Genomic DNA, 12002 nt, shown 5'->3' on the forward strand with positions numbered 1-12002 from the left:
TATTAAGATAATCATGCCCCATAAATTCATAGATTCCATGTTATTTTGCTATTGGTAATTCAATCAATTCTAAACAATTAAGCAATTCTTGCTAAAAGAATTCCTAAGATAAAAACTCTCCCGTCAGAAAATGCTATCAGTTTGTTTGCCAGCAAGTCTGTCATTAGCATGTTTACAAGTAGGTTTGATTGGGTTGCTTTCTTCCCCAATGAACAAACTCCAATAAAGGAAAAGAATGTAATTCATGCCTGCTGTTTAACTATTTATTTCCTAGTTGGGAAGTACAATAAAAACAAAAGTTTGCACATAGTAGGCCCTTTAAATGAATGAAGAGCCAAGAGTGAGCCACATATGGAGACATTCAGCCCACGAGGCTGTAGATAAATTGTGATCACCAAAATGGTGCAGAGTCAGGACCAACACCCAGAGCCGAGATCAAGACATGGCTGGAGAACAGGCAAGTATGCAACCAGGAATGGAGGTTATACCAGAAATGGAAAATGAGACGAAGAAGTATATCTAATTAGGCAAAAAAACCAGGAAAACTAGAAGGACATTGGCATGGGAAGGAAAGACCAAGGATCTAAAGAAGTCAGAGGGTATATCAAGGTAGTGCTCAAGCCACCTGGGCATCAATGGCACTAGAAGCAACAACCTTCTGCTCTTCATGCTGCTAGAGCAGGAGCCCATATCAAGCTGGTGTGAGCAGATAGGCAATCACTCCAGCCTGAGAAGGAAACAGTATACATAGAAACTATGCTTTTATTCCAAGCCTTTTCAACCATATACCATACAATCAGCAACGAATAAAACTGAGTTTGGGGAAACCCCAAAACAGAATTTTCCTTGATTGCTCCTCCTTTGCTCCTGTTTCCTATCTTATGCCTGTGTTTAACTGTATACCTCCTTTTCTGGTAAGATTTAATCTTATTCATAGTACGTTGCTAATCATTCGACCTTTACAATAGACTCAACTTCTCTAGTCTTCCATAGAGGTTGACACTCACACAGAAGGTCCTAGCCACCTGGGAATCTGTCCCATCCTACATGCCCCATGAACCTGAACTCCAATCTATATTTAATTGATGGCATCTCTTCCCCCAGAAATGAGATTTTCCCAACTGCCTTTGAGGAAAAATCTGACTTTGGCCTCAGCCTGTCTACGTAGGCTTTGATATATTTATTAAAATTATAGCTGTATAGTCTTAGGTGAGATGATTCAGAAACACACCTTCACTGAGACTCAACTAAATGCCAAGTTCTAGCTACTGCTTTTATGTATATTATGCAGGAGCTCATTTTCTTCTTTTTTCTCTTAAGGAAAGAATTTTGTGATGTTTTCCCCTGTTTATTAAATTAAATTTCTAAGACATCTGAAATTCTGTGTGAATTTTGATACTCTGGGGACCCAGGACATGACACTAATTGAATAGATCCCTCAGAGACCTACAAGCTGTCAACTGCATATAGATTTCTTTTTGTAATGCGATGTTTCAGTTCATTGCACACAACATCAAAACCCCAAGATCAGAGAGAATGCGAAATATATTTCAACTGATACTTAAGAAAAAATACATTCAACCCCTCAAAATGTTTGAAGAAAAAAAATTCAAAATGTTTTGTAAACTCATACCCAGAGTCCTGTGGTTAGCTATCACTTAAAATAGGGACCTGGCAATTATCACCGACTCTTTGGTGAATATTTTTCTTTTCACTATTATTATACAATGAAAGCCTAAAAATATATAAAGTCATCTACCTACAAAAGCAAAAACGAATTGATAGTATGAACCCAAAGGACTACCTGGAAGAAAGTCAGAAGCACCAAACACATTTGCATGCATTTGACTACCTAGTGAGGCAGGCCAATTATACAGTTCCCAAAAGGTAGCTTAGTGACAGAAAACTACTTCAAACAGCTTTTTGGTCTATTTGATTGATTATGTATGACCCAGTGAGAGTAGTCTCAATTTTAGTCTAGATTGAAAAGTAAAAAAAAAAAAAAAAAGACAAAAGCAAACTCTGAGATATGTTATTCAAAGCGCAAACATATTGAGGTCTATATATGCAATTACATAATGCTGAAAATTTGTTTTTGATCAACCACAAAAAAAATTTCTTTGTATTTTCATACACTGATTTTAATCTGAGGAATTGAATGACCTTGTGTCAACCTGGAGGAAACACCAAGTAAATAGCATCACTATCACCTCAAAACTCAAAGGAATTTGCATGCAGAATGGCTTAACAAAGATAGACACCTGTACAAAGAGAAGTTAATTCCTTTGCTCATTTTTAAGTTATAGACTTAGAAGAAAATTCACTTAAGTTCCTGGATAGTTTTATGCCACTTCCAGCTTTCATCCTCTCTCTGCTCTGAAAGCAGATTTTGAGGACCCAGATTCTACTTTAGGATTTCATTTGCCAGAGGAATTACCATGACTCTTCTCTTTACCTCACAGGACCCAACTTCACCACCATTCTAGCCTTTTCTTGGTTCAACTTCTATTCTTTGTTTTCACTGAAGAGGTTAAGGAAATAACAACTGTTTAAAAAATAAAGGACAATAGGCCAAAAATGGTGTCGCTTACGCTAACATTTTTAAGAATTAGATTTTTGGATTGTGACTTGTGAATTTGCTCTCAGGTACCTATTGACTGTGAAGGCTTTCTCTCTCGAGGACATCCATTGCCTTCCTGTTTGTCTCATTTTATGCTTGGCAACCGTCAGGTTGGTGTAGCCCAGAAATATGACCTACACTCTTGATCACTATACCAAATTGTCTTGAATATCGGTCAGGATATGAGAGAGATAGCATAATGTTATCACAATAGGCATAATAAAAGAAAATTTGGTAAATATTGTTTCAAAAGGAATATTTTAATTTTGTTTGTAAGGCAGAACGATATAAGTAGACTGTAAAGAGAGAAAGGATTTCAAGCACGTATTGATTTTACCTGCTGTGATCATTAATTTTGTGTGTGAACTTGATAGGTCCATGGGGTACCCAGATTAAACATTATTCTGTGTGTGTCTGTGAGGGTGTTTCTGCATGAGAGCAACATTTGAATCTGTGGACTAAGTACACTGCCCTCCCCGTTGTGGGTGAGCATCATCTAATCCACTGAAGTCCTTAATGAAATGAAAGGCAGAGGAAGGAAGGATTCATTCCCTTCCTGTCTGTCTGACTGAGCTAGAACATCATTTTTCTCATTCTTCTGCCCTTGGATGGGGATTTACACCATTAGCTTCCCTGGTTCTACAGTCTTCTGACTCAGGCTGTAACTATACCACATTTTTTTTCCCCCTGGGTCTTCAGCTTGCAGAGAACAGATGGTGGAACTTTTTAGCCTTCATAATCATGTGAGCCAATTCCTCATAATAAATTCAATATATTCTATTTTTCTTTTTTGGTTCTGTTTCTCTGGAGAACCTGGACTTAATACACCTGCCTTATTGGGGATATGCATCTTAAATCCTTGTTCTTATTCCTTTTTCATCTTGGAGAGAGGATTCTAATAACATCGGATGTCACCGTCCTTTAGACTTTTCCTATTCATTACTTTTATCAATGGAATAAAGATATGAACTGCAAACATGTTAGATTATTTAATTCAAGATTCAAAAATAATATGCCTAAGTATAATAAAACCAAATTTAGTTGCAATAAGTATCAAGTTCTGTATTTAGGTTTAAGAAATGTAAGTATTTAAGATACCCAAACTTGAAACATGTGTCACCGTGTTTGTATAAGTTTTGGTTCATTTGTCTTGTTTTCCCTCTATATAGTAAGTATAAGATTTTTATATTTTTTTCAGTATCCTTAGCAGCTCTAATAGTAATTATTACCTAGAATAATTGTTCAACCATAAATGTTGGATGGGTTAATGCGTTAATAGATGAATACAGGATGGAAAACTTAAAAGTATTTTATTTTGCAAAGGTCAGAATGAATTAGCTCACTGTAAGCTAAATTTCTGCTAATACTGCTAAACTTAGTATTAAAGGATAAAACTGCAGTAAGCTTAATAAAAGTATTTCATCACAAAAGAGTGATTAAAAAGTTAATACACTGTCAGAGCACAAGCCAAATATTATGATCGTTTTTTGGCCCTCTCTCAAGGGATATGCTAACACAATGCAGAGAGTGAAAATGCTTCAAAATACGATGAATGCTTTGAAATTCATAAAAGATGTACACAACTTTAGGGCATTCCATGTTTAATTCAAAGAAAAGAATAAGAAATTGGTCCATGCATATGTAAAGGCAATTTGTCCTGGCATATTTAACCCAGAGAGGTTTAGAATTTTGTGGATCTCTTAATTTAAAAATGATTGATTGAAAGTTGAAATTTAAGAAGAAAAAAATGAAATAAATCTCAAAAAGCCAATTAATCTCAAAATATGAAAGTCACTTCATAAAGAATATTAGTAGCAATTATATCGCTATTTCAAGGTTGTGCAGTTTTTAATAGGGTTTAAGCAGACCACCTTTCACTAACGTCACAGATGAGATCTGTTTTCTACTAAATGACCTCTAAATGCCTCCCAACTCCATATTCAAAGTTGTGTGATTTCATGATCTGAAAAAGTATATAGACTCCTAATGAGTTCATTCTGCAGCCTATGGTTAATACTGGTACTTAAATGTTGTGAGATGAAGGCAATGGATTGTTGGTGTGAGTACAGTAAGTAAGAGAACATATGGTTAAAACAGCTTTTAAGAGGAGTTTTTAATATACGGGAAAGTTATGGATAAGGAGTGTCATGAACCTACAGATAATGATGTGAGGTCAGAGATATGGGACCTGACACAGAGATGTGGACAATAAATAGGGGAACAAAATATTTTTTAAATGGTAGTATGGTAAATGGTAAAACTATTCTACTAACTGCAGATTGGCAGGACTAACCATAAGGAAGAATGAAAGCAGAAAATTAAGCAGTAGCCACTATTCCTTGACTGAACATTTTGAACACAGCACTGGAATAACACTGTAGTATAGTATACATCGAGGTGTAGTACCCATGTGGGGAAGGAGGTGCAAACTAGCTCAGATACAATATGAGATTAAATCCCAAATGATATTACAAAAGTAATTGTAATGATTTCAATCACCAGGTATCATCTTTCTATAACTTCACATTATAATTGATTAATCTTAGTCAGTATCAACTAAAGGCCAAATAAGAACTGATAAACCTCACTGGGTTAAGAGAGTCAGGAAAGTTTTACGTCTTTGAGTCCGAAATGGCATGCGAAATGCTTAGGATACTGCATGACACACAGTAAGTACTTAATAGAGTATTAGCTCTCCTTACCATTACTGTAGTGTTTAAGGAAATAGGTGACCAAGCCTTATATCAATATGCGAATAGCAATAATGGAAAAAACAAAGAAAAAAGATTTGAATAGACACTATTCGTAAAGAAAAACAAGAAAAGTGATTGATTAAAAGTTGAGGCTTAGGAGAGAAAAAAGTTAGAAACAATAAAACAAGCACACAAAATCCAAGTAAACAAGCAGAAAAGAAAAAAAATCAGTAGTTCCGCTAACAAATGGTTAAGAGGGACATAACTTCCTTGTTTGATATTCAGTGCTAAACTCATAGGTTTAAGTAAATAGATTCTGAAAACTGGCAAGAGGGATAGTCTAAAGGTGAACTTGAAAAAATCAGTCTCTCACTAGGTACTGTCGAAAATGCCAAGGAGTGAGTGACACTAAATTTATAAGGAAGCTGAGACCAGAATTTTGTAAAATGACAACAGTAAGTGCAATAGCATCCTCAGTGGTAACAAAACATGATGGCTCAGGATTTAGTCAAAAAAAAAGAGCATGAATGAGACCAGTGGTAGAACAAGAAAAATGCAGTACTGAGGACACAGCCGTTAAGGATTCCTGAAAGAAGGGAATGGTTAGGCATACCAAGCATATGACATAAATCATTTTATTTCTGCCTAATTTTTCTTCTAATCTATCAAAGAAGCAATGCTGACCTCCTCCCAAGAACATGCTCTGGAAGTTAAAGGCATTTAAATCTTTGTGAAGTATAATGAAACACACTGAACTAGATTTTGAAAAAAAAAAAAAAAATAGAGCTATAGGCAATTGATATTTACATGAATGCTGTTTACTTCAAAGTATTAATGTTTAAATCTTGCCAATGAGTAAAATAATTTCTGATGAACACAGTGCAAATAAAAATGAGCAAAGATTTGTTAATCTAACCAATGAGTATGATTAGAAGTATGAGTCAGAACTGTACTCCTGAGATTTCAGTAATAAAAGTAACTTTTATTCACTTATTTTTAATTTTTGAGCACCTATTTTGGGGTCAGCATCATTCTCAAGGACCTTACATTCCAGAGTAGAAGTGAGTGAATGAATGAATAAGCAAGTAAGTAAATATAAATAGGACAATATTGTATGATATTCCATGGGGAAAATAGAGCAGGGAGACAGATCAGGTAGAAGGGGCTATTTTCAATAAGGTGACCAGGGCAGGCCTCTCTGAGAAGAGTTCATTGGAACAAAGGTGTAAATGATGTGAATGAATGAGCCATCAGGACATTTAGGAATAGCACCTATCAGATACTGTGAACAGCAAGTGCAAAGGCCTTGAGATGGAAGCATGTTCCGTACGTATATGATCAATGTGCTGACAGGAAGCAGGTGGCACACATGAAAGGGTTAACTTAGAGGAATTTAATGAAAGAGCTATGTCAAACTAATGAGCCTTGGTGAGGGACACCCAGGGACTAACAACCATGGGAAACACTTAACACTCCTAAATCTACTGGGTCAAAAAGGAGAAACAGTGTCAGTGGAAGCGGCAAGAGTCAGTGGCTTGGGAGAAAAGTTCCAAGAGCTACAGCTATAAAGAAACACAGCTATGCCAGAGTGAGGTTAGGGAGGAAGAGTAGGGGGATAAATATCCCAGGCTCCCTCCTGTCCAGTCCTCTGTTCTCCTGCTCTGGCCTCCTATTTGCTGAACTTAAGAGAAAGCCAGAAGGCAAAGGAGCCCAGGTGACTAAATCACAAAGGGCAGCCTAGAGAGCAGGGAAGGGAGAAAAATGTAATGTACTGGGGAGAGAAGCGGGGGGGCACATTCAGCACAGGAGTGTGAAGAAGCATCAGAGGCTACTGTGGCTGCAGCTCAGGGAGCAAGGGGCGTCCTCTTGGGCAGGAGCCAAAGTAGAGCCTTACCATCTTGATGGGAAATCACTGGAATGTTTCATTTTAAAAGATAACTTTGCCATGGTGTCAAGAAAGAACTGCAGAAGGACAAGGTTCTGAAAGCAGACAGACCAGTTAGGAGTCCATGGCAGGCTACAGCGAGCAGGGGAGGTGATTAAGAGGTGGGCTGGACTTTACTTTGACATCATCTAACCCTAAGTAAGATCAGATACAGAATTCTATTTTGTATAATACCTTAAAATCGGCTTTAAAATCTTTTAATGAGTATCTACTCTGTTCCAGGCAACAGGATAAAATGAGGACCTCAGAGCAGAATAAAACAGAAACACTGTTCTTTTCTTAAAAAGGAGCTCACAGCCCAGCAGAAGAGAGATAAAATGTAACAAATACAATAAAGTGTACATGCTTCTATATATATATATATATATATATATATATATATATATATTTTGCGGTATGTGGGCCTCTCATTGTTGTGGACTCTCCCGTTACAGAGCACAGGCTCCGGATGCAAAGGCTCAGCGGCCATGGCTCACGGGCCCAGCTGCTCCGCGGCATGTGGGATCTTCCCGGACCGGGACACGAACCCGTGTTCCCCGCATTGGCAGGTGGATTCTCAACCACTGTGCCACCAGGGAAGCCCATGCTTTGATATTTAAAAAGAGAAGTCAAGGGCATTCTATTGCCTCATGTGGAGGTGTGTTAATGACACTGACTTTTCAGCTGTTTTAAATACAACTGAAAAGCAGATTACTGAAGAAGAGGGACAAGAAGTGGGAGGATAACCGAGAAGAAAGGGTGTGTTGGCCAAGAGTCAAGAGTGAAGTCACAGGGGCCTGAGTAAGTGGAGGAGGAGCATTCAGGCCCCCATGTAACAGCAGGGGGCAGGGCAGTGAGAAAGGTGAAAAAGGACCGAATCAGAGGTGCTCCACTCTTTCTGCCTATTTGGATCTCTCGGGTGTTTTAGAAATACTGGTGCATAGACCCTACCCCAAACCAATTAAACCAGAATCTCCGGAAGAGTGTCCTGGGAGCCTGTGTGACTAAAAACTTTCTCAGGTGTCTTGGATGCAAAGCCAAGGCTGCTAGCTGACAGCTCCAAAGCCTAAAAAGCCTGCATTTCAGAATAAGAGCCTTGGTTTTATTACCAAGATTTGAGAGACGTTGTAGAAAAAGGTAGATTGTAGAGGAGTAAAAATGGAAAAAAGAATCAGATCAGTTAAAAGGGTATATGATACGATCCAGGTGAGAGGCAATGAGGGATATGCCAATAGCAGGGGAAAAGAGGACAGACGGGGTGAAAGATCTCAGAGGTAAAACCAAGAGCATTTGGTGGCTCACTGAATGCAAATGAGGCAGGGCTTGAGATGAACGAAAGGAGGTGATCTTGAAGCTGGAGTGTCTAGTGTTGATGACCAGGTGTGTGGCCCCAATAACCAGCAGGTGGAAAGGAGGAAGGGAAGTGGGCTGAAACAGAGGTGTGGCGGTGGGACAGAGGAGTTCAGTATTGGCATGCTGAGTTTGAGAGCAGCCTGGGAATTCCCACTGGAGAGATCCAGAAGCGAGTCACACTTGGGTATCTACCTGAGATGTTGAAAACACAGGTACGGATTCTAGAGTCTTAAAATTGCAGGTGTCTCTGAATCATGATTGTAAATAAAATCTCAAAGGGAGTACATATGATAAAAGTAGAGAATGGAGGGCCAACTCTGGGTGGTGCATGGGGAGGAGGGCGGGGGGAGGGAGGTTCAGGGCATCACAATTTAAGAGCAGATGAGGGAAGAAAAGACTAGAAAGAAGAATGATGTGTGGCTTTAGAGGCATACAGAAGCCAAGCCAAAGTGGCATCACAGAAGCTTAAAAGTGAATTTAAATGAGCGGCCAACATCCATTTATTTACTTACAAAACAGAAATTTGAGTTTGTAAACAAATGAAGCCAGGAATCAGGTTTGGCTAACATTTCAAGGCTGGCATTAGGCATCCTGGGAGGGACAATGTTCATATCAGTTGAAACTGTCTTCTGATTTACCAGGAATTCAGCTACAGGGCACGTAAGATCAACTTCAAGCAAACTAAGGTCAATGATTTTTGAATTACTCTGTTTGGCCTGTCCCCTGTCCCCTCAATATACACCAGAACACCTGACGTATGGTGAGTGATTAATACATCTCTATAACTTCTGTTTTTCAGTGGCAGAGTGAAATGGCCAAAGGAATAGATCCAAAGTGTTAGCCCTGTGAGCAGTTATTTCTCATTCTTCCGTCCTGAGAAACATTTTTGGAAACTTCAGCTAGGAAATCATGTATTCCTGATCTTAGGAATCTGAAGTTACAGTAAATAAGAAGACTGACTTGCCTAGAAAGTGAAGTGCCTGTGCATGTTTCATGTGGCGGAGGGAATAAAGAGAATTGTCTAGTTAGAATTTGAATAAGCAATATGGCTCATATTTTTATACAGAAGAAACTGCTCTAAGACTTCTCGGTAAGGATTTAACTCTGATTTCTTGAGCGCACTATAGTGAATGAGGAGGACAATTCTTTCATACCAGTCATAGGAATGACTCTTGTAGAAGGAGCTCTCTTGAAATTGAAATCCTACCATCCAGTATGCTTTCAGAGAAATTTAGCATTCATTAAAATGCCATGCTAAGTCTTCTATATGGTAACAATGATAAATGTATTTGTCACATATTTCAGCGTTTTAGCAGCCCCCCGCCCCTGCAATGTTTGTTTCAATCCATTCTGGTCCTCAAGATATTAAGAATTTTAAGGCATGTTTATGGGTTTCTTTTTGACCAACTGACCATGTTTTTTTAGTTTTTTAAACTTTTTTGTCCATGTATAGTTACTATTTGTATTTTTAAACTGGAAAAAAAAAGAATTGTGAATTATACATGTAAAGACTCATTAATCCATATAAATTGATGAGTTTAGAATATCAAAATCAAAATATGGATTAATATTTAGAATATTAATCCATATAAATTGATGAGTTTAGAATAGTTTAGAGTTTATAACTCAAAGTTATAAATGTAAGAAATAAAGTGATAATTTATCTGCTGAATCTCTTTTCCAAAAACAGAGCAATAAATTCTATACGATTGTGAAATAAATGAGCTGGAAAATGCTTCATGTGCCTTGAATAAAATGCTGCTTAAAATTCAAGGTATAGTCTGTAACAAAATACGTTTTCCAGATTCAGTTTTATGGCAGGATGCATTCTCACTCATTTATATATTCTCTGCATTTTCTGACTCGAGATATTTTGTAATTCTAAAGGAGAACCAAAATAGAATAATTACAAAATAAAACAAAAAGAAATTGAGGACAATAATTGAGCAAATTACTCTCAGCTACTAGATTTTTAAGAAGCAAAAATGCACTGAAAATGCTGTCTAGTTATTTAAAGTAGGCTAAGATCTGAGTGTATGCTCTGTGTGTGTCATAGAGAAAAAAAAATTACCTTTGGGGGAAGAGAGCGGTTAAATTTCTAAGATTTACTGTTTAACCTCAGGAAGACTTTCAGTAACTTTGTATAAAATGTATATGTTTAATGGAAGGCATGCTATGCTTCTTATAAGAATTTGTTCCAAGTCTTTGTGTATAATTAAAGGCTTGCCTACATATTTTTTCAATAAAACTATCCATGCAGAATTTTAAGTAGGTATTTTCAATATGAGAATGAATGTATCTTTGTGAAGATACCATTTATCTACCATAACATCCAAAGCATAATGAGGAGACTTTGATACACTACGGATTTAGAAATGACTTGGAAATAATTTCAAGATACTGTCCAGTCAGCAAAAAGTAAATAAATTCATCACAGTAAGTTGAGATCTAAATTCTCAAACTTACCAGCAATGAAAAATTAAAGTGATTTTTTTATAAGTTTCTTGACTCCAGATTATATGGTTAATAAGAATTCACTTTCTAATCAATTAACTGATGCATATAAAACTTGAAATGGAGAGTCTTGCCTTTTAATTAGATACACTATAAGCAAAGAATCACTGAAGCAGCATTTGAGAATTACCTTATTCTTTTTTGGCTATTCTTTACATAGAAGACATCTAGAATTTATTTTTATAACAGTAGAGCAGAAAATTTCAAATCTTCAATTAATTTAACTTATAATTTTGTACTTTGACAAAATTATCAAAATATGAAAAGAAAAATTTGCTTTTTCAATACACCAGCAAGCAAAAGTTGCTCTTTTATTCACATTATCTGATAGAAATAATGGTCAAAAAGAGTCCCAAAACTGGAAGTACAAAAATCATACATAATCTGTGAAAGAAAACTAATATTTTACATGGTGAGCTTCAGGAAGATGAGGAATATACTATTTGGAGATGAAGGCCCCTTTCTTTTGACAGTTCCTTAGTTCCTCTGAGAAAGTACAGTTGTTAATGCTGCAGCTAAATATCTGGCCCCCCAAATATGAAAGCCAAACTGCTGAGATTAAGTAGTAAATTAGCATTTGTAAGTCATAATGCTTAAAACCTTTAAATTACAAGGACACACAGAAAGGGGACTCTTAAACAGGGATTCATCAGTAGAACGGCAAAGGCTTGTCAAAATCTGTTTACAAGCATTTTTTATTGTTTGAGGGTACCAGACTCAATACATGTTCAAAGATATCCGTGCCCTAGTAAAAGTTAATAACTGTTTTCTGCTTTGTGCTGGAGCTGGCTTGTGCTGGCCTGTACCCACTTGTGTCAGCTGATAATTAAATTTTCAGCAATTTTGTGAGCTGGTTGTTAAACTACCAGTAGCTTGAAATTGGGCGTGGTGGTAGTAT

The sequence above is a fragment of the Tursiops truncatus genome, chromosome 4 (assembly GCF_011762595.2).
Source record: "Tursiops truncatus isolate mTurTru1 chromosome 4, mTurTru1.mat.Y, whole genome shotgun sequence".
Taxonomy (NCBI): Eukaryota; Metazoa; Chordata; class Mammalia; order Artiodactyla; family Delphinidae; genus Tursiops; species Tursiops truncatus.